The sequence below is a fragment of the Schistocerca serialis genome, chromosome 8 (assembly GCF_023864345.2).
Source record: "Schistocerca serialis cubense isolate TAMUIC-IGC-003099 chromosome 8, iqSchSeri2.2, whole genome shotgun sequence".
In the NCBI taxonomy this organism is placed as follows: domain Eukaryota; kingdom Metazoa; phylum Arthropoda; class Insecta; order Orthoptera; family Acrididae; genus Schistocerca; species Schistocerca serialis.
Window position 1 is genome coordinate 497395492 of NC_064645.1, and position 24494 is coordinate 497419985.

Here is a 24494-nt window from a genome sequence, read left to right on the forward strand (position 1 = left end):
GCATATTCATTTATAGATTTCACTCTTACTGCACAGTTCTATGTGATATCGTTCACAGGCTCCGTGTCACACACACACACACACACACACACACACACACACACACACACACACACACACACGTTGTGGTTGGGTCATGATAAGTTTTGTTTTTTGCAAATTAGATGATGAAAGCCGTGAATAGATAATCTAGTTACGATATGTCGCAGTTCGAAGTTTGGTGCTGTCCATGAGCGGTTCGTCATTGCTTCGGTGCCATAGAACTCTGGCCATACTTTTTCTCGTTTATCCTCCATGATCTTCAGTTGATTTCTAGAATCCCTGGTGTGTGGCATCATATCGAAGTTTGATGTCTTCAATTAGGAATGTCTCTCTCGCTAGCAGGTACACTAGTTTAGATCTTGTTGTCTTTGAGAGACCTAGTGCTCTTTTTAGATAGGTCGATTTTACGTTTTGTAGTGTTTCTAGATTTTTTTCTGTCAGGTGGTCCCATATAACCTCCATCCCATAGGCCTGGATTGGCAAGATTTTTGTGTTGAATAATTTCATGGCTGTTTCCAGACTGAGTAGGCTGATGTTTTTGATGTCCTGTATTGCTATTATTGCTTGGGCTGCGCGTTCTGTTGTATGTTTTGTGAAGCATTTGGCTGTTGGTTGCAATGTCACTCCTAGGTATTTAAAGTTTGATGAGATTTTTATTTTTTTGTCCTCTGATGCTGATTTCTGCATTCTTGGGTGTTTTGCCTCCTTATCTGAAAATTACCGTTTCTGTCTTTGTTATGTTTATGTGTAGTTTGTGTTCACTGCACCATCTGTCTATTTTCTCAATGATTCTCTGCAGCTTCTGTATATCTGTTGAACCTACGGCTATGTCGTCAGCGTATGCATATACATACACATCTTCGTTTTCTCCAATTCGGAGTACTTCAGTGGCAAGAATGTACAGCAAAGGGCTCATTGGGTCACCCTGTAAGACTCCGTTCGACTGCAGAATGGGGTTCGAAAAAGAGAGGTTGTCTGATATTGTAATTAAGTTGTATTCGAGGATTGACTTTATTATTCTTGCCCATACGCTATCTTCTCCCACTGAGTTTTCCAGTTTTAGGACTATGAGATCTCTTTCCAGTAGGTCAAAGACTTTGGTAAAGTCTATGAACACTGTGTAGAACATTTGTTTCTTTTGTAGCGCTTCATCGATGTTGTTCAGAAGAAGCCTGACTGCCGTAAGTGTTGATCTTCCAGATCTGAAGCCCATTTGTCGTTCTAGGTGGTGACTGTCTACACAGGCTTTGATTTTTTGTGTAATTATCTTTGAGAACATCTTGAACTGAGTATTTTCCAGGCTATGCCTCTGTACTTATTTGTGTCCATTGGGTCTCCTCTACCTTTGTAGGGAATTTTTATCATCGAGTGTCTCCATTGGGTCGGAATTCTTCCAAGTTCCAGGCATTTGTTGAATAGTTTGATCCACACGTGTTGGAGAGCCTCTTTCGCATCTTTTATATGTTCATTATATGTATTATCGAGTTCTGCTGCTTTCTTGTTCATTGTTTTTATTACTTCTTTTACATCTTCTCATTTAGATGTTCCCATACACTGTCTTATTCCTTTGTTTGATGTTGTTTCTCTTTCTTTGGGGGTGTTTTGATTCCTCTTTTGTTCAGTACCCTTTTTAAGTAAGTAGCCTTAGCTTCTCTATTTTTTCGAGACATGTCTTCTTCAGACGAATCTCTATGTTTTCCAGTCCGTAAATTGCAACAGGTTCAACTCTGAGTTCAAACAGTCGTAGGGCTGTTTTCAGGGAGAGTTTGCCTATCGACTTGGTATCATTTATGGCTCTCGTTGCGGCGCTGGCTCTGTAGTTTATGTGGCGTGTGAATACCGTTCCTGTGACTGAACGGTAACTCCTAGGTACGTAAAACTGGTGACTGACTTTAGCAGTGTCTCTCCAACGTAGAAAGTGTCAGGTCGTCTTCCTCTTCTGAAAGTCATGGAGACTGTCTTCATTCGAGGTTTGGTCGTTTTTTCGTGCCCAATACAATAACTGGTTGAAGGTTTTCTACAGATCATCCTCAGAAACTGAGGTTAATGTCATGTCGTCTGCATACATGAGTAGACATATTGTTTGTGTCGAGTTCCTATATCGTGTGTGGATTTGTTTCATTGACCTTGCTCTTCAAGTGTCTCCACAGGAAAGAAACCACATGATGTTAGATCCGGAGACATGTTCGCTGACAGTTCGTTCCTTAGTGAAGACATCATGGACTCATCCCAGACATATTGCCCCAATATGCTGGAAGAAGCACTACCGGCTTTCATAGTTGAGCACAATATATATCAAAAATTTCCTTACCTGCGACCCTGTTGAGGGTGATGTAAAAAAATATAGGTCCTTCCTGTAACGCCGCACCAAGTGCCTGATCGTAGGGTGGTTTCTGACACACTGTTAGTGTTCTCCGTTGCCCAGTACCTCGTGTTCTGTGAATTCAGATGATCGGAAAGATGAAACCATGCTTCATCACTCATGATGTAATGGAAAGGGTCTAACAGACCATCGTTGATGTTATTCAAAAGCCACGTGCAGTAAACTACACGTTTCTGGTGGCCATCCTTCCGAAATCGCTGCACAACTGTCACACGATATGGCTTGAAATGGAGACTTTTCAACACGCACTGGTAACTGTTCCTATTCATACGCGCCTGTTGGATAAGTTTACGTATAGACTTGTTTGGGCTATGAATAATTCTTCAGCGAATGTATGGAATAACTTTTTAGGTGCGAACTGAAGGAATTCTTTGTTGTTTTTGAACAGATCGTAGGTGCGCCAATTTTTATACAGACTCTGTATTGCTCTCTTTGCTGATAGTTCTCTACCCGGATACTTGACCCCGAAAATTTTGCGAGTTTCCTTAATCGAAACTTTTTCACATATGCTTCCACAATTTGAATTGTTTCTTCTATCGAGAAATTCATTTTGCACAGAGCAAAGAGAAACGAAATAAAGTGAAATGCTGACAAAAGAATGCTAACAATCGAATATTGCATAAAACCGTCCACTGTTGTAGTGTTTATTTCAGAAGTCGAATTAAGTATTGCATTGGCATTCAAAGGGGAGGCGGGCGACTTTTAACTGCGCCACCCTATATTTGTATGCCTGACGGCCTGGAAACACCGAGTGCCGTTGGCTCAGGGACAAGCCAGTCGCCGAAGTGGTGTCCACTTAAAAGACTTGCACCAAAGCATTGAGCTGTACCACATAATTACTGCCTTGAATATTGCAGGGGCTACGGAAGGACAAGGGTTGAAGAAAAATGCAGAAAAACAGAGAGAAATGCATGCTTGAACACAGATGCCAGCCAAGCCTGCAGGTTACGCTTCTGCATTTGACGACGAACGTCACCTGTGCAACGAGCTACAAGAGGTGAATTCGAACGTGGCCAAATTGTTGCTTCTCGTATGGTGGGTGCTTCGTAACCAAGACAGCCGAAGTGTGTGTTGATTCAAGAGGCACCGTATCAAAGGTTTATAACGCATACAGGGAAAGCAGAAGATCATCATCTAAGTCACAACGCAGACGAAAGTGTATGTTGAATGATCGTGACGGAAGGACACTGAAGAGGACTGTGACGAAAATTATGACAACAGCTGCAAGAACCCTTTCAGCATCAAAAACACGTCGGGAACTCCAGAAGCAGATAATTGCAAGGCGAGAGAGGATTCCAAAACCACTCATCAATGAAGCAAATGCCCGTAACAGGAAAACGTGATGTCGAAGCCATTAAACCTAGACTATTGAGCAATGGAAGATACTCATTTGATCGGATAAGTCTTATTTTACACGGTTTCCAACTTCTGGTCGAATTTACGCCCCAAGAGCGAAGCGTGGCGGTGTTCTGTGATGGTTTGGGTTGACATATCGTGATGTTCCATGGGCCCCATAGTTACTTGCCAAGCTCGCATTACTGCCTAAGATTACGTGACCATTTTGGCCAATCAGGTCTATCCCACTGTACAGTGTTTGCTCCCCAATGGTGTTCTGAGAAGCTCACATCGCCCAGGAGTGGCTTTGTGACCTCAAGGATGAATTCTCGCTTCTTTCCTGTCCACTACAGTCACCAGATTTCATCATCATTGCGCCTTTGTGGTCTACTTTGGAGAGAGGGGTGCGTGTCGCCATCCACCTCCATTTTCGTTAACAGAACTTGCCACTATTTTGCTGCGAGTGGCAAGAGGTTCCCCCGAAAACCGTAAAAGACCTGTATTTCTCCATCCCCAGACGACTGGAAGTGTTCTGAATGCCAACGTCTTCCCACACCGCATTAGGCATAGTGCTGTGTAGTTTTTGTGAAGTTTCCGTATTTTTGTCCACCCCCTGTACCTATAGGCTTAGCAGGTATTTGGTGCAAGCAGGTTCAAATTCGAATGTGTGGGAAATCTTACGGGACCTGACTGCTAAGGTCATCAGTCTCTAAGCTTACACACTACTTAACCTAAATCATCCTAAGTACAAACACACACAACCATATCCGAGGGAGGATACGAACCTCCGCCGGGACCAGCCGCACAGTCCATGACTGCAGCGGCGAGACCGCTCGGCTAATCCCGCACGGCTGCAAGCAGGTTTGCGGGCCAATGTTCAAATGTGCACACGCTGTTTGAGGCTTGATAAATATTCGATTATGCAAGCTTGTATAAAAATAACAAAATACACATACTTGAAAGTGTGTATCAACTCTCGGGCTTGTACATGTATTCTTCATTCCTGAGGCGGACCTTGTAGGGACACCCTGTCTAGAGAGCTGAAGCAAGTAATTAGATGATTGCTAGAAGAGTTTATTCGAGCCTGCGAACCCGGCATCTATTCTGGCGCGTTAAATCTAAAATTATAACAGGCAGCAACTAACCCTACCAGAGGGAAAGATGTCGTAAAAATGATAAATTCCTTGAAGAACAAGTACGGTGTGTGTGTTTGAGGTTTACGGGCGCTAAACAGCGTGGTCATCAGCGCCCAAACGCATAAAAACAGGAACACATGCAGTGAAGGGACTAAGACGAACAGCGAACAAGGGGAACAGCTAAAAGACACAGACCTGACGCAGTCCCAAATCCTCACATACAGAGGCAAAACAAGAGGAGAAGGAACACACTAAAAAGGAAGGGAAACAAGGAAAAGAGAACAGAAACCGAAGGGAAACAAGGAGGTAATCGTGACTGGCTGACCTCTTACCTAAATCCTGGGTGAGCCAGTCACCCAGCAGCACATTAAAACCCACTCCCTAAAATCCGAGGCAACAAATTGGACAAGACACAAAACCGTAAGACCTTAACTAAAGTCGTTGCGTCATCTTGTAAAATAGAAGGCAAATCCTGTGGCAAAGAAACCACCGCCCTCTGGTCAGAGAATAAAAGACAGTCAAGTAAAATGTGGCGGACAGTAATCTGGACGCCACAAGCACTGCAGATTGGGGGGTCCTCCCGCCGGAGTAAAAAACCATGCGTTAAGGGACTGTGCCAGATGCGGAGGCGAGTGAGGAGAACCTCGTCCCGCCTGCATGACTGGTAGGACGTACGCCATGGCCGCGTGGTGGCCTTGACCAGACGCAGCTTATTTTCACCGACTGCCAGCCACTCCTCTTCCCACTGACGCAGAACGCGAAAACGCAGGAGGGAGGTAACAGCATGGAGGGGGACTGCACATGCAACAACGTGAGAGGGAACATGCATCTTTGGCAGCCACATCCGCCAGTTCGCTTCCCCTAATACCCACGTGCCCCGGCACCCAGCAGAAAGAAACCTACGTCCCCTGCCGTTGCAGGTGGAGTAGGGCATCATGGATGTTCTGGACGACCGTATCCGCTGGGTACAAGTGTTGCATGGTTTGAAGGGCACTCAGGGAGTCAGAACGACTGGGAACACATCACATCTGCTCCAATGCCCGCAGGATCGCAAACAATTCGGCATCAAAGATGGTAAACGCCGCAGGAAGCCGACTCGATCAGGGAAAACAACAGCACAACCAACAGATTCCCCCCGTTTAGAGCCATCCGTAAATACTGGTACATGGTCGGGATGCTGGTTTAAAATATCATAAAATAAGGAGGTAAAAACAAACGCAGGAGTGCAGCTCCTCCGGTACTCCGACAAGTCTAAAAGGACGCTGGGCCTCTGGAGCAACCAGGGAGGCAGGCGAGTAAAACCTTGTCGTTGGGGGGCCACACGCTCCACACCAAGAAACTCAAGCAAATGCTTAGCACGAATCCCAAATGGTCGCGTTGCTCTGGGACGACTGGAAAAAGAGACATTCCATAGGCGGTCGGGCAACGGTAGGGTACGCAGGGGAGGTAGGACAGGCAAGGAATTGACACACTCGTCGCACCATGAGGAGTTTCCGCCGGATGGTGAGCGGCGGTTCCCCTGCCTCAGCACACAGGCTGGGGATGGGACTGGTACGGAAGGCACCAGTGGCCAGCCTGATACCCTCATGGTGTACTGCGTCAAGAATCTTCAGATACGAAGGCCTTGCTGACCCATACACGGTGCAACCATAGTCAAGACGCGATCGGACGAAAGCCCTATAAAACTGCAGCAGACGCGCCCGATCTGATCCCCAGGACCGATGGCTCAGACACTTCAAAATATTCAGTGCCTTCAGGGCCCGCACCTTGACGTCTTTAAGGTGAGGCAACCACGACAACTTGGAATCAAAAGTGAGGCCCAGGAACCGCACAGTGTCGCTAAAAGGAAGAATGGTGTCCCTCAGACGCAATTCAGGGGAGGTAAAAAGACGTCGAGAACGACTAAAATGAACACACACATTTGTCTGCAGAAAAGGTAAAACCCGTCTTCGCAGTCCATGCCTCTAATCGCTGTATCGTAAGCTGCAACTGCCGACTAGCAGTGACAAGACTGGAGGAAGAACAGAAAACAGCAAAATCGTCCACAAACAAGGAGCATTGGGCAGGACTCCGGATAGTGGACGTGATACTGTTAATGGCGACGGCAAAGAGGGTGACACTTGAAACGCTTCCTTGAGGAACACCATACCCCTGCACATACAAATCAGATAGCACATTACCAACCCTATATCGAAAGAGGCGGTGGGAAAGAAAGGACCGAATGAAGATGGGGAGACGGCCACGAAAGCCCCACTCATGGAGTTGATTGAGGATATGGCGGCGCCAAGTAGTCATACGCCTTATGGATGTCAAAGAATACACCTCGACAATGCTGGTTACGCAGGAAGGCCTGCTGGATGGCCGCCTCAAGCAGGGTCAAGTTGTCTATAGCTGAACGACATCTCCGAAAGCCACAATGAGAGGGGCTAAGGAGCTGCCTGGTCTCGAGCAGCCAAACCAGGCGACGGTTGACCATGCGTTCCAACGTCTTCCCGACACAGCTCGTCAAAGCAATACTCCGATAACTACTGGGATGCGTTCGGTCCTTCCCCGGTTTGAGGAGGGGAATCAAAATCGCCTCCCGCCACGAGTCAGGGTACGTGCCGGATAACCATATCATATTAAAACAATTCAGGAGAACTTCCTTGGCAGGCAGTAACAAGTGCTGCAGCATGCTGTACCGGATTTGATCATGACCAGGTGCAGTATCATGAGCCACAGACAGCGCCGAATCCAGTTCCCACATTGTGAAGGGGCAGTTGTAGGGCTCAGAATTTGGAGACCGGAAGTCCAAGGGACCCCTCTCGATGGCAGTGCGGTAGCGGCAGAAATCTGGATCACAGGTAATAGTGGCGGTAGATGCGGCAAAATGCACGGCCAGTGTCTGGGCAATGTCTCTCGGCGCCGTGAGAAGACTTCCCTGATGCAGCAATGCCGTGACAGGTAGTTGGCTGCGTACCCCGGAAATCCTCCTGATGGCTTCCCATACTTTCGTAGAATTAGTGGAGCGGGAGATGGAGTTCAAGAACGATTGCCATGACCGTCGTTTGCTCTCTTTAATCACGCGCCGCGCTTTGGCTCTTGCCACCCGAAAGGCCGCAAGATTGTCAGCTGAGGGACGGCACTTGAAGCGGCGCAGAGCTGCACGGCGGGCTCGGATGGCTGAGCGGCACTCAGTGGTCCACCAAGGGACAAGACGCCTCTTGGGATGACCGGATGACCGTGGGATTGACAATTCAGCAGCATGGGAGATCACGGCTGTAACATGGTCTACCCATTCGTGGACGCTGGCACGGTGTTCCAAAACAGCCAGTTGGCTGAAAAGTGTCCAGTCAGCTCGGCAGAGGTGCCATAGCCTCATCCAGGAGGCGAATCCAAAGGGGGAAGTGGTCACTAGAATGGAGATCAGCAGCAACCTCCCACAGAGCAGAATCCGCGAGTGCTGGAGAGCAAAAGGAAAGGTCAATAGCTGATGACGACCCAGAAGCAGTACAGAAATGAGTGGGAGCACCAGAGTTGAGGATGCACAGTTCTTCAGACATCATGAGGCTTTCCAGAATGCGACCCCTGGGGCAAGTAGTTGAAGAGCCCCATAAGACATTATGAGAACTGAAGTCCCCCAGAAGAAGAAATGGGCGGGGGAGTTGGCTAATAAGGTCTGCGAGAGCCTCAGAGTCTATCGCATCCTGAGGCGGTAAGTAAAGTGAACAGACTGTGAGCCTCCGACCCACAAGAAGGTCAACTGCAACTGCTTGCAAGTCTGTAACGAGACGGAGCTCAGATGAGGGGTGCATGTCACGGACAAAAACCGCAACACCACCCTTTGCCCTTTCCCCCATCAGATCATCTTTCCGATATACGGTATAGCCCCGTAAAGAAGGAGCATCAGTGGGCCGAAAATGTGTCTCTTGGAGACATAAGCACAAAGGGCAGTCTCGTACAAGGAGTTGTAATTCGTCCACATGCGTCCTGAACCCATTCAGGTTCCACTGTAATATGGGAGCCAGTGATCAGGGGGGGCTGAACTCTCACCCTGCCTCTGGGCTTTGGAGGAGAGCCCGTACTGGCCAGAGATTTATTCCTGGGGCGAGAAGATCGCCCCCGGTCGACGTCAATGTCCATCAGCCCCGATGACGACCCACGGGAGATGTCAGATAGTACGATGGCCTCGTCATCGGACCGACCCTGACTAGTCTCCTCAGGTGGCAAAACCTTCAGCTTCGGCGTCTTTGTCTTGGGGGGGCTTAGAATGCAGAGCCTTGTCAACAGGTGGAGCATTACTCGCCTGGGCAGAAGGCCCCATATGGGGAGAGGGAGGAAGTACCCCAATGTCAACAACCACAGCCTTGTCCGACGTTGCGGGGAGAGCCGCAGGTTGCAAAACAACTGCAGCAGCACAAGTGCACTGGCAAACGCAGGTATTAGTGCTAACACTAGCAACCTCCGTTTGCGTAGCAACAGTGGCCAGTTGTACCGGTTTTTTCAGAGTGGAAGCGAAAGATGTAGTAAACACAGGAGGTTGCATAGCCTTAAAGAGCTTCTTGGCCTCACCATAGGGGATGCCCTTAGATGTTTTAATCTCCTGTATCTTCCGTTCGTCGAGATAGATGGGGCAGACCCGGCTCCAGACAGGGTGACTCCCAGAGCAATTCACGCACTTCACAGGCGATGAACAATCGGCTCCTTCATGGGCAGGCTGACCACATTTACCACAAGTGGCTATCCCATTGCACCCCAACGTAGTATGCCCAAAGCGCTGACATTTGAAACAGCGCATTGGGTTGGGGAAATATGGCCTTACTGGCAAACGTAAGAACCCCCCTTTAACATGCTCTGGGAGTCGTGGGCAACTGAACGTGAGAATAAATGAGTCGGATTTGACTAGGTCCCCATCGACTCGTTTCATAATACGCTGCACGTCAACAATACCTTCATCAGCCCATTCAGATTTTAACTCGTCTGTGGGGATATCCAAGTCCCTACATGTCACAACACCCTTACTGTAGTTCAGAGTGGAGTGGAGCTCGGTCTCGATAGCGTACTAACCGAGACAGGTTGCTTTCCGAAGAGAAGCGACTTGACGGGAACTAGATGTCTCAACTAACAGAGTCCCATTGCGCAGTCGCTTCACAGATTTGAGTGTTCCTGCAATTCCTTCAAGACCCTTGTGAATGTAAAAGGGAGAAACCCTCTCAAAGCTACCCTCCTTCCGTTTAATAATCAAAAACACATTCTGATTATCAGCATGTGCTCTGTTACAACAGTCTGATAAATCTCGAACAACACTAGGCGCTGGAGGACTCGCAGCACGAAGTCGCTTCTTCGATGGGGTGTGTTTTCCTACCAGTGGCCCACCCAAGCCACTGGTAGGGGGAAATGTAGAGGTCGAAGGGTCCATTGCGGTCCCACGAGCAGCTAGGGAACTGAGGGTCCGCTCAGACAGAGCCCCGCGTGCCTGAGTAAGCCTGATACAACAGGGGTGCGGCAGGTGCCCCAGAGGTTGCCCGCTTGCGACTGTTCCACCTCAACAGCCATGCATCTCATAGGCGCGGAGCACACCGGAAGATTGAGGGGTTTTTATAGAGGTCGGCCTTCCTCGCAATCCAGGCGGTCAAGCCAAGATTACCATTCCCTGCAGCACACAACATTCCACCGCCGCGCCATACGGTGGTCGCTGAAGCATGTCCGGGGGTTACGGTGACAGGAGACTGGCGGCGCCGACCAGTCCCCAGCTCAGGACCCCGGGGTCGCCAAGCCCGTACTCAGCAAATGAATGCTGAGCCCCTGGGGCAACAAGTACGGGAACGGGAAAGAAAAACTGTAAGGATTCATAAATGTGGGTATGCTTCACACACATACAGAATGATAAAAACGTGTAACGTCAAAACTATAAATCTACATACCCTCCAATTAACAAAACTGTTTGGCAAAGAGTTCAGAGAACCACTTTCGGATTATTTCGCGAACATACTTCTCTCGAACAGTATGTGGGGAAATGTGAAAAACCTTCCGTGCGAGTTCTAATTTCTCTTGATTTATTGCGATGACCATATCTCCCATGTAGCCGGGAGTCAACAAAATATGACATTCGTAGGATAAAGCTAGTCAGAAACGTCGTGAAAACTTTTCTCTGGAACGAAATACGTTGCTGCTTTAATGATTGCCACCCCACTCGCGTTGTCGTACCAGTGGTACTCTCCGCCCTTTCAGCTGTTTACATTACCTCCGTCATCCCTATCTAGTGATGATCCCAGAAAAGGGCCGAAAAGCGTAGTGTAGGTAATGTCTCCAGTAGATTTGTTGCATCTTCAAAGTGTGCCCTAGGGAAGTGTGACATGACCGCTCTTGTGGTCTATAATACATACATGATCTGGTGGATAATGTTAGCAGCAATTCGCGGTTATTTGCTGATGACGCTTTACGGTCGGTACTGGTGAAGGCGAATGGTTGACTTCGTTTTTATTGGGAGAATTTTAGGAAAGTTTAGCGCAGATATAAAAGGAGACCGCGTATAGAACTGTACTGTGACCCATTCTTAGGTACTAGAGTGTTTGTGATCACTAACAGGTCGCATTACAGAAAGACATTGAAGCAATTTAGGGACATGCTGATACATTTGTTACCGGCAGATTCGATCAACACGAGTATTACGGAGATGCTTCGTCAATTCAAACAGGAATCGCTGGAGACGTTCTTTTCGCAAAACACTATTTAGAAAATTCAGTGGACCGGCATTTGCAGCTGACCGCAGCCACTGTACATTTCGCGTAAAGACCGCGAAGACAAGGTAAGAGAAATTAGGGCTCGTGTGGAGGCATATAGACAGTCGTTTTTCCCTAACTCTATTTGGGGTTGGAGCAGGAAAGGGAATGACTGGCAGTGGTACAAGGTTCCCCTTCTCCATGCAATGTATGGTGGCTTGCAGATTATGTACGTAGATATTCTGCCAAAAAAACGCAGTCACTGGTTTGCTTTCGCCATAACATTTTGTATGTGGTGGGGTTACAGTTGGAGTTGCTTGTGATTGCAATCCCTACATATTTAGTTGAATCTACAATCTTTCAATTTGTATTATTTAACCTGTAACCGCAACTGACGAATTTTTTTTCTATTCATGTGGAAGACCTCACACGTTTTTGTTTGGTGCGGCTGAGGAGCCTAAAGCAAGTATTTCCGGATGAACAAACAACGGTCAGCAATGAATATGCAGACCGTACGAGGTCCTGGATGCGTGGAAGGCACGTGCTTGCAAACTGCTTATGTTTCGTAACGAACACTAGTTACTGCATCGAAACTGGCGGCGCTAAACTTGTAACAATACGCAATCGCCTGCGATGTGTTCACGATGACGTTTACCGTTGCAAACAGATTGGTAGCCGAAGATAAGAGCATAGCTCATTAACAGGTACTTGCAGACATATACGTAATGTATGGAGCAGCAGTATGTGGCATCCGGAAACTCGAACGCAAGTACAGAGGAAAGTTTCGCGACATGCGGCTGAAATGCACAAGAAACAGACTTGCAATTGTTCTCGATAAAGAAATGTCCGTGAAATAGAATTTGAGGTTTTTGCGTTCGATCGCGTGAGAAAGATTCACCAATAAGCACCCGTTAACTTTTCCGTGGATTGTGAACACACTTGAACAGTAACACTGGAAGACAAATTACACACCTATCAAACAGCAAGCGAAACAAATGGAAAATGGTTCAAATGGTTCTGAGCACTATGGGACTTAACATCTGAGGTCATCAGTCCCCAAGAACTTAGAACTACTTAAACCTAACTAGCCTAAGGACATCACACACATCCATGCCCGAGGCAGGATTCGAACCTGCGACCGTAGCGGTCGCGCGGTTCCAGAGTGAAGCGCCGGCGAAAAAATGGAGCACATAGTCTTGTATCGTGCGTCCAGTTCTGTCAAAGGATTACGTTTTAATGCATACACCGAGTGTCCATAGAATAACCATTTCATGTTTGCGGTAAGTTGCGAATGACTTGTTACAGGTTGATCACTGAGCAGTGTTGACGATTCCTGAAGGTACTGCCATTGTCACATGGCGTCTACAGAGTGTTCCGTACGACGAGCTGCGAAGACAGTTTTTTCGAAGGTTACACCAACGAGTAAAACCGCATGGAAACTGTTGAATAAGTATCAACAAACAGGTACTGTTGCTGACGAGTCTCGACCAGGTCGGCCTACCACGAGTAACGCTAACATTGACGCCATACGAGAGTCAATTGAAGGGAATCCTAAAACTGTATGATATCTTTCAAGTCAGTTGCAAATTTCGAAATCAACAGTGTTGTAAGTGCTGAAATTCACACTGAAGAAGCGTGCACAACATTTGCAAGTGTTACACCAATTCCATGACGAGGACTCAGCGGAACGCACGGCGATATGCATAGATTTGTTGGAGTGTGTGGAGACTCGTGGTTCAATGCCACACGGGTTGTTTAGTGATGAAGCAACCTTCCAAGTGGACATGTCAACCAGCGTAACTGTCGCATTTGGAGCCCCACACCTCCAACTGAGTTCATTGGGTGTATCTGGGGAGTCCAAAGACGAATGTGTCGATGAGAATTACGCGGGCAGATATCTATAGTCCATTCTCTTTCTCTGAGAAAGAGATTAATGATGCCTATTACTTAGATATGCTGACGGAATTTCTGAAGCCACAATTGGAACAAGACGGTATCTTAGACACTTGTTTACCAATATGATGGTACCCCATACCTACCGGTGGATAGGACGAGGCGGCCGCAGATCATGAGCAGCAAGGTCCCCGGACTTTACCCCCTTAGACATTTTTGTAAGAGGATTTGTTAAAAGTCCACACAAGGAAAGTGGCTAACATTGATGAGCTGTCGGATACAGTCCGTGATGATGTGTCTCTAATCACACCGCAACACCTATGAAATGTATTTCGTGAAACCGTTTACAGATGGGAAGTGTGCACAGACATCAACGACGACATGTTGAATCAGTGAAGTGTAGTAAACGGAAAACAATGTAAAAGACGTCTGTAGTGCACAGAAAACGTACGACGACTGAAATAAATCTTTTTCAAGAAAATAGTTACCTCGTAGACACCCTGTACTGAGTGAAGGTCTTCACTGAAAAGTTGCTAAGAAATTATTAATGTAGGGTGTACGTTCGTTATGTCAATAAAAAGCTTAACATTCAATTGCGACCTTATGTTCCTTATCTCGACAAACTCAGTTTAGGATCCTCTAGCAGTCTCATAATTTTGATCCTAAAAGCGCGGTATACATAGTACAAGACGTTATATTACGAATTCAGTAACGCGTTAGTGGTTTTCTAAAACGAGAAATTGCAATGTTGTTGTCATTCTTTCGTGCGGTATTATTACTTCTATCACTGTGATATCCAGCTTTTAATTAAAAGCAGACTCGAAGGAAAGAAAGTCGCAAAACGTTTCTGCTTTCATTTTAAGACAATTATGCCAATCACATACATCTTCAACTAGCAGAGTAAGGTAATACAGAAATAAGCTCTGCATTTCATTAAAGAACTTTGAACATAGCTGCTAAGGTTCAGTGACCGTGTCAATTATATTAGAACAAATAAGCCCTCGGTCACAAATATTAAGTTAAAATTGACCCGGTTTCGACGCTCATAGTAGCGTCGAAACCTGGTCAATTTTGACTTAATATTTGTGACCGAGGGCTTATTTGTTCTAATATCATTAAAGAACATTTACACATTTTTCCTTTGCTTTCCGCATCAAAAGGGCAAATGCCAGCTAATGCAAGCGCTAGTTTCCTCCGTCGACAAAGCTCGACTGAGGAACAAACTGATCACTGTTCATGCGCTCTTGTGTTGTGTTTAGGCGAAAGGAACTTTTGTACGCTTGAACACAAAAACTTGATCACGTGTGCTTGTCAAGTTTCCGTATTTTGTGGGTTAAGTACTATCTTAACGGTATGTGAAAACTAGAGACGAAGTTTACCTACGTCCACTTATTTGCGACTGCACCATCTTCGCGCTCGATAAAATACAAAAGGGCTTGTTAGTACGATAGAATCTGGGAATTAGGAAGCGAACACTAATAGTGTTTAAAATTTTAAATTTGGTTTGCCTACAATATTTCAAAAATAATCATTTTCCAGTTACAGCTGTTAATTTTATTCAAATTCATTCTCTGCCAATGGGTTTCGATGTCACTATCAAGCAGCAGCACCACGAACAAATAGAACATTGTATTTGATGTGCCAAAAAACGTGCAGACCTTCGCCCTACTATTAATGCATTTTTATCACCTCTAAGACGACATAAATATTATAACCGCAAAACTTAGTCTTTTTCGCATCTCCTTGTTTTGTTAAGGCCAGGAATGATTGCATAATTAAATCCATAGCCTGTAAGGTAGTGCGATAATGTCAACAACTACATCTTTTATTGGAACGTGCCGTTAGCTAAGCGTTTCGGATATTTAAAACTCCATTATGTAGATTTATGTCAATTGGTAAGACATGTATGCGTTGTGTTGACAGTACGACTTCTGGGTTACCAAAAGCACCGTCTCTTATCAGAAGACAAAAAAGGAAAAACTGTTTTAGTACAAGGCTGAAAGTTCTGTGAAAGTCTCATAACGCAAAGATGAACGGCAATAGAAATGTTAAACACCATGGTCACGGGTTTTTTTTTTTTTTTTTTTTTTTTTTTTTTGCGTATTTACTTCACATTCACGTTCCATACACTGCACGGCGATTTTTGATGCCGCTGTATAGTTACAGACGTGTATCCATAGTAATGAATGAGAAGCGTACGGTACCACACGTGAATCTGAAAGATAAATGAAACGTATGCACCGCGGAGCAGCCGATATTGTAAAATGCGGAAACTTTTGCAATTTGTTAAGACCTTCGCTAAAATTCAAGACGACACAAGGTACTTCAGCAGAATATATAGAAAATAAAATTGGGGGAAGTCTCGTTAAAAAAGAGGACAGAAACGTTGAAACGCAAAAAATATCACATTGTTTACGTAGTAACTTACAAGTTAAAAATAAGAAAGACAGCGTCAAATGCGTAATCATCTGGATTGAAACTAAACTACGCTGACACGGAGAAAAGAGGGGGTGTGCCCCTATTAGGGCGGTACTTTGGTTGTACTTAAATTATTCTGGCTTATCATTCAGTGACAACAGAAGATTTCCTTATTATGCTAAAACTTTATGCAACTGTGCAACTACAACACAAAATGGAAAAAGCTAAAACTATCAGCTTCAAGTATGGCTTAATGTTTAAAGGAGCATAAAAAATGCAAACAATGACAGTTGTCTGATATGTGTACAGTTGAGCGCATTGCTTCACCGAATTCGCTGTAAACTATTGCCAAGTCGTACCAAATTACAAATGACTTAAAATGAGAGACCAAGTTTACAAGCCTACGGTTGTTTCGTTTTACGTACGGCTAAGTCTTAAAGTATATTAAAACAAGACTGGGGATTAAAACAAAGATACGTAAATAAGCTGTGTTTCTCTTACTCTATTCGCGTGTCACGTATGTGCACAGATGTACGAAAAGGCCGGCGATTACAGTCTCACCGAATGGTAAAATCACGTGAAACAGAATAACTCTCAATACACAGTACAAAAAATGAGTCATATATTAGTGCTGGGGCTTTTATGAGCAGAGTTCCTCAACGAAGCAAACAACCGCAGTCTTTTCGGTATACGTGAAATACGTCTCACCCTTTGCCAGTCTACCTACTTGCTTCTTACACGTTTCACTATACTAATTACAAATTTAAGCAGTCCGTAATACCTGACGAAGTCCTTAAACGGAATTCTCAAACACATGTAAGCATGGAACTGTGATTGTTACAAATAAACAAAAAATATTGCAAGAGGAATACATCTTTTAACGTTAAATCCCCGCGCGATTACAGGTACCACATGTGGTGTCATTCAAACTACACGCAGAAGCATTCGGGCAACATTATCGGTACAATACAATACACTTTATCAATTTTAACTAGCTGTATTTACTCCATCCGCCACAACAGCAAAACTTTCAGCAAATGCAGCAATTTTTACAGAACACAGTTTCGAATTTATACCACCTGCCGCCGTGCTGCTTTATCAGTAACAGATATAGACAAAACACAACTTCTTACCTGACAGCGTAGTTATACTATTAATTTGCTAAACTGTCATGACTTTAACCGTTGTTTCAGGATCCTAAATAATTAAATTTCATAGTGCAAAATGTAGCTGTCAAATGCCGCTATCTGAGCTTCCACAGCTTCACAACTTACACAGCAAAGTAGACGTTTTTAACCCGAGAACTATAGAAATGAATTTCACAGGACGCAACAAACTTACGTATTTTCTAGATCTTCAGTGTAGCACAAGACGTGAATTAACATTTCTCGCGGCAAACATTTCAGCGCTCCTGAAACCACAAGTCGATAAACAAACTGTGATGCACTTCAAAGTTAGTTAAGCTAGCTGCCCGTAGAGTGCAGCAGCAGAGCATAGGGGTAAAGGTGGCGTCGTCCCGCCATATTTGAACCGCATACGGAAATGCACCAACTATCCAACGCGATGGTATGCAGGCGAGTTGGAAGAAAGCTTCAGTTTGACTATTAGCAGACAAGTTACTGCTAGTATATAATGATACCAAAGCTAAAAACACCATCAGTCAGTATTACTATTTTCTTGAGATTTCTCATGTATTTGCTTTATTCGTTGACAACGCTAAAATGCGCTCAATTTAAATTGTTAATGACGTGTACAGAAATATTCTTCGAAGTCAGTCGTAATCTGTTGGCTAATTTATATACACTACAGAAAATGCTTGCTTCAGATGATATAAAATAAAATGAAATAGTTTCGTACGGTATTCGTTGTAGCTTCTAAGCTTTTTAAAAAGTAAAAGTATCAACCTTTAACTTGTAACACAAGCTGCGACATTGTCGCGAATAAAACAGTGACCTGAATATAGAATAAATTTCCTTTACTTTACGTCTATCGTCACAAACTTTTTGTCAACAGATTACCGGTTTCAGTCTATAATGACAATCTTCAGGTCTGATGGTGACACCAGCTGCGAGACACTGCATATTGATCTTAATAGTCATTACCTCGGTACTGGTTAGCTGCGTCAGTTTACAGAGCTCGGTCGTAAGCTAGACATGGCACTAGTTTCACAAGCTGCGACATTGTCGCGAAGATGGTCGTTAAAGACCGAAACCGGTAATATGTTGACAAAAAGTTAGTGACCATAGACGTAAAGTAAAGGAAAGTTATTTAACTTGTAAGATTTTCAAAAAATTAAGGTAGCAACTGCTTCAGTGTGCCCGAAATTTTTTGTATCTTACAGAGATTGTAGTGGGTAGCTATTCTGAAGCGCATTTGTGCATTCAGAAATAAATAAATAATAAACTAACTACCTAAATATTTCAAACATTTCGAACAGATCTTATGGATATTTTGCATCAATAATGTACGCTCCTGGTAGGATTACCATAGTATGTACTTGTGAGTTTGGATTCCATTGCGACATGATGAGTGTCTACATCAATATATGAGGTAGCCGGGAGGAATAGATAAAAATTTACTATCGCACAATAAACAAAAATGCATGAGAATGTGTTAAGAATTATTAAAAAATACAGATGGAAAAATTTCACCCTATAAGATGCGTGAGATACATTTTATATAATTATTGTCTTCTCATTCCTTCCCCATTCTTCAATGTGTATATAATACGTAAAAACATGTTAGCGGTCTTTTATTTACTTTTCTGAAATATAATTATCCCTGATTCATTAGTCACTTTCCACTGTTTCAGCATTAATACAGACCTCTTTTTCGTTTGGTCACAGTAACAATGACGCCGTTTCGAAGTGCATGAAACGCACCTCCGAAACCTTGCAACTCAACATGATATTTCCCTAACAGTGAAATTCAGACAGTAATATTTCTTTGTAAAACATGACGTACTATTGTCACAAAGAGTTAAGCAATTTCTGTCATGTCTGATTAGGAAACTGTCACCCTGAAGCCAACTCACATTGCAGTTCCGCATCCGAAAGCTGTTGTTATCCTTCAGCTTATATTTCTAGTTATGAAAGGCTGTTGACTGTGGGGACACAGTGGGGAAATATCAGTTCTTAGCCTTTTGTCAAACATCAAAGAGCGAATGACTAAGCTAGAACACTGGCTAGGTATTTGCTGAGGTCATGTCGAGTCCTTGCAAAACTATGATTGTACAATCAATATGGCTCATTATAATGCATATAAGGAACCTATTAGAAAGTGGAAGATACAATTGCAGTCGTCAGTTTATAGTACTTCATTGTTATGACTGCTTCATGTACTGACCAAATCAAACAATGGGAAATCCAGGATGGAATATGACAGTGTTATGAAAATAATAGATTGCTACTTACCACATAAAGAACAACAAAAAGACTGCTAAACAAGGAAGCTTTCGGCCAAAAGGCCTTCTTCCGAACTAGACAACAAACATTCATGCAAATGCATCTTTCACACCCATGACCACTGTCTCAGGCTGCCAAGGCCAGCCATGTGTAAGGGGTGCTTTTTTTTGTGCATATGTGTGTGTGTGTGTGTGTGTGTGTGTGTGTGTGTGTGTGTGTGTGTGTAAGGCTTCCTGGCTGAAAGCTTACTTGTGTAAGTCTTTTTGTTGTGTCTGTCTGTGACTCAATATTTCTATCTGGCTGCCATTATCGGGTGGCGTGTGGCAAAGAGTACTCTCATTTGAAGATGGAGACCAAGTGGACTGCTAAAGTGATGTGTCAATATGATTGCATGATCTGGCTGCAGACCCAACAAGAATATGATAATACACCAGGAACACTTACGTAATCACATCTTCTCAGATGTTTTAAGCCTACCAGGTCTGCTGATGGAATGTTTTGTTATGATGTGCACATGTCAAGCAGAAATTCCACTGTCTTCTACAGATTAGAAATGGATCAGCTATTCCATGTATCATTGACAGGCTGGATATAAAATTATTCAGTACAGTGTAACCTCACTTTCCTCCAATATCACCAAGAACTGTGGAAAAAACAGCAGTTATGTTTCAATGTCTTATACCATACCATCTATCTACACAAGTTGGTTGTAGTGAAATTTTGTTAAATATGATTCCATATTGGGGAGTGGGGAGGCATTGATGAATAAAAACTAGCAGCAGAGTGAGGTTGCAAGCAAGAAACTTTCATTTTAATCAATTTATTCAATGAAAAAAGAACAATATGTTAGACATAATTTACAGCAACAAATGCAAACACACTCAATGTACAGATCAAGTCAAAGAATCTTCTTCACCAAAGATGAATACACAGCAAACAAATCATAACCAGCAGAAGATACAATTACTATTCTTTCATTCTGCCTCAGTTGTATGTAACACTAATCTACAACTTTAGACATTCCCAACTCTTGTGACAATTTTTCAAGTTTTTATTTGCACAACAATTTTGAAAAAAAAAAACAGTCAGTTAACAGATTTTCTTTAGCAATGTGCTTTACATCTCCTTGCCTTTCCAAATATATGTCCCCAATGGTAAAAAATAATATCATTGTTTTTTTATATATCTAAAAACACAGATGATGTGACTTACCGAACGAAAGTGCTGGCAGGTCGATAGACACACAAACAAACACAAACATACACACGAAATTCAAGCTTTCGCAACAAATTGTTGCCTCATCAGGAAAGAGGGAAGGAGAGGGAAAGACGAAAGGATGTGGGTTTTAAGGGAGAGGGTAAGGAGTCATTCCAATCCCGGGAGCGGAAAGACTTAACTTAGGGGGATATGTGCGGATGGATATGTGTGTGTGTGCGAGTGTAACCTGTCCTTTTTTCCCCCTAAGGTAAGTCTTTCCACTCCCGGGATCGGAATGACTCCTTACCCTCTCCCTTAAAACCCACATCATTTCGTCTTTCCCTCTCCTTCCCTCTTTCCTGATGAGGCAACAATTTGTTGCGAAAGCTTGAATTTCGTGTGTATGTTTGTGTTTGTTTGTGTGTCTATCGACCTGCCAGCACTTTCGTTCGGTAAGTCACATCATCTGTGTTTTTAGATATATTTTTCCCACGTGGAATGTTTCCCTCTATTGTATTCATTTCATTGTTTTTCAGTATTTTATATTCCCATTTACAAAGAAAAGCAATACTGGACTTATTGTCTTTGTTTTCTTTGTAAATTCTAAGTTTAAACATTGTATGGAAGTTCTTAATACTTTTGGATTAAAGGTAACCACTCACCGAAAAGTGGAAACATTGAATCATTGAAAGAAAGAAAACTTGCTAGCTACACAGTCACCCCCTCACCCACCTAACCCCCCCCCCCCTCCCACACACACTTATGTCCCTACATGGTGCCAGTGTTGCACTTTGGCAGATGGTGGGTAGAAGGAAAGAGAGGCAGTAGACAGGGAGAGGAATTGGGGTAAGTGGCTAGCAGCTCAGAGGGAGGCAGTCGGTTTGCCAGCTTGGACTGTGGGAGAGAGGTGTGGCAGGTACACAGACTTGGTATATGATGAATGGTTGTTGGGGCCAATGTGGAAAGGTGCATACTAAAGGTGACATCAGGACATGAATTGAGAGGGAATGACAGGATGAAGGAAGAGGAAACTGTTGGGTCAAGAGTCAGGGCAATTAAAAGGGAGAAGGATGTTCAAAAATGGCTCTGAGCACTATGGGACTCAACTGCTGAGGTCATTAGTCCCCTAGAACTTAGAACTAGTTAAACCTAACTAACCTAAGGACATCACAAACATCCATGCCCGAGGCAGGATTCGAACCTGCGACCGTAGCGGTCTTGCGGTTCCAGACTGCAGTGCCTTTAACCGCACGGCCACTTCGGCCGGCTGGAGAAGGATGTGTCATAAGGATAACTCCCATCTGTGTAGCTCAGAGAATCTGGTGATGGAGGGAAGGATCAAGATGGCCCAAGTTCCGAAATAGCCATTGAAACTGAGCATGTTATGCTTTGATGCGTGTTGTGCCACTGGCTGTTCTTGCTCTTGACAGTAGTTTGGTGGTGGTCATTTGTCCTGGTGGACAGCTGGTAGGTACTAATACTGACATATAAAAGCTGTGCAGTCATTACAGAAAATTTGGTATATGACATGGCTGCTTTCACAGTGGCCTGACTTCTGATCAGTATGTGTGTGCATGTGCTTATATGTATATTACTCCAGTTCAAAAAGAGATTACTCTGAAACCTAGCAAATATTCTTCCTTTTTGTGTGTGCCTATTGATGACTCGGGATTACTGGAAACTGGTATGCCACCCATCTGTTTTGAGCAGTGATGTCATCACCATGCTGAGAACTCCTATTTCAAGCGTATCAAATATAGTGACAAGAATATCGATCATAGCACCTGAAGAAATACAAATGCCATGTGAACTGACTAAACCCAATGAAATTATCAGGACGACTGTGGGGAAAGGGGGTTTCGGCAGGCATAAACTTAAAATACAATTAAAAAAACATCATTCAAGATAAAACACTGTGAAAAAAAACCAAAACACTTGAAACTGGCAAAAAATAATACCTGACAAAACCACACAAAACACATCATAAGATCACAATATCCCAATCTCCAGTTAATCAATATAACTCAACCCTAGGCCATGATGCCAATAAACTCCCCCTCCCCCACAACTACAAAGGCTGGTATCCCAGTCTCCAGTTCACCTGTATGGCTCAGTCCCTTACCAGGATACCAAAACACCCCTCCCCCTTCCCCCTACAACTACAAAAGCTGGTATCACAATTTCAGTTCACCTACATAGCTCACCCTTAGACCAAGACCCCAATAACGCCCAATGCCAACCAACTACAAAAGCCGATATCCCAATCTCCACATCACCTGTATAGCTCAACCCTAGAGTAAAACTGCACTTACAGTGTCCACAACTTTTTTGTTGTGTGTTGCAGTATGCACGATGAATACTGAGTCAGGCAGGACAAGATGGGTGAACCCATGAGAAAATAGTTTTCAATAAACATCGTAATTGGATCAATGTATTTTAATTAAATCACGGGAGTGGGTAGGTGGCTCTATGTTTGTATATCGAATATGTGACTATTGAATCATATGTTCGATATTATATGAGAACATTCTGCATAATATGTTCCATTGTGCCGCCATGTAATTTTGTTCAGCCCACATCATGATGACTGTAGCGCACTAAACGACACAATAATGTATCTCACAAACACATTGCCACCATATAATCAAACCACTAGAGCATGCCACCTCTCCACACAACATGCCCTATACAACAGGATTTCACTTCCACTCCAAAAGAAACACACCATGGTTCGATAACGTCACACAACACATTGCGGGACAGCGCAATTACATCACAGGTCAAAGCAGACAGATGGTACCCTACAACCAAGCATACCCATGACTCAATACTTCTCATTCTCCTTTAACCAAACGTATTTAAATTGCAAGTTTTTCATTTTTCAAAATTTTTGGTCTAGAAACCGCATCTCAAAGCTGAAGAGGCTCACACAGCATAGAGTTGCATGGATAGCTGTGCCAAACCAATCTTCAGACTGAAGACCACAACAACACCTGTGAAGAATGCTTCATCAAAAGTAGTAGAAGCCTTAAAAAGAAGAAAAACTGCTGAAAATGAAGTGGCCAATCGCAAAAGAAGAACAGTCAAGAAATAAAACAGTTCAACAATAAAAAGGAATGATTATAGAAAACCTAAACGAAGAAGTTGTGATTTCAGATGTTGAAATTTCAAATTTGGCTAAGAAACGTAAGCATTGAATACATAATTGTGAAGTTTGACATTTTGCATACATTTTGTACCTTCGAAGTTGTTATATTGTCTTAAGGAAAATTGTAAGTTTTCATTACAATACTATATTCAAACAGTTTGTATTTTAATTAATGTCATGATAAATATATCTGAAAATTGTCATACCCCCACCTATGTGAGAGTTTAATGCTTTTATAGCATTTGATGAAGGGTATACTAAAAATCATATGTAGTTACTTTATACCTGCTGACATACAGTGTAAGTGATAAAAGAATTATTACATTCAGCTTTCGTTCAACCAGCTTACAAGTTCATAAAAAAAGTGTTTTTGTTGTTGAACCATGATATTTTTCAGAAGTCATGAATACAACTAAAGAGGTAACAGAAAGTCATGAAAATTTCATGAATTTAATCCTCTGAAAATCTGTAGACATCCTGCAGTGATAAGTAATTTCAATCAACAAGCTACTTCAGTGGTGTCAGGTATTATATTATGCCCTCTCTCCAGCACGCGTAGAACACTCTAAAGATGGCACTGATTTCTCATTGCACAAAAACAATAGGCCAAAGATTCACAACAAACCCTGTACCGTGAGAGCTGTGGTGACAGGACACCATCTGAATTCTGGAGACATTTGTGAAGAATGATGTTTTGCTGCTACACATTTGGCAACAACAAGTGTTACCCCAGGTGCAGTTAAACTTAATTGCTCATGAAGGGCAGTCATTGTGCAAGCTGTTTCAAATTGCTGATAGAGAGCACGTCTTGCTTGAGTTACGTGCCATGGAGGCTGC

The 24494-nt window shown here is 43.6% G+C and overlaps 1 protein-coding gene across 7 annotated transcripts in view; it reads right to left on the reverse strand.

Moving 5' to 3' along the window:
• LOC126416736 (dystrobrevin beta) overlaps nucleotides 1-17355 on the reverse strand; it is a 604481-nt gene extending 587126 nt beyond the window's left edge. For all 7 annotated transcript variants that reach the window (XM_050084562.1, XM_050084568.1, XM_050084566.1 and 4 more), the window contains exon 1: nucleotides 17250-17355. The gene's annotated coding sequence lies outside the window, so the exon portion shown is untranslated. The remainder of the gene's footprint in view (nucleotides 1-17249) is intronic.
• Nucleotides 17356-24494: the final 7139 nt, after the last annotated feature.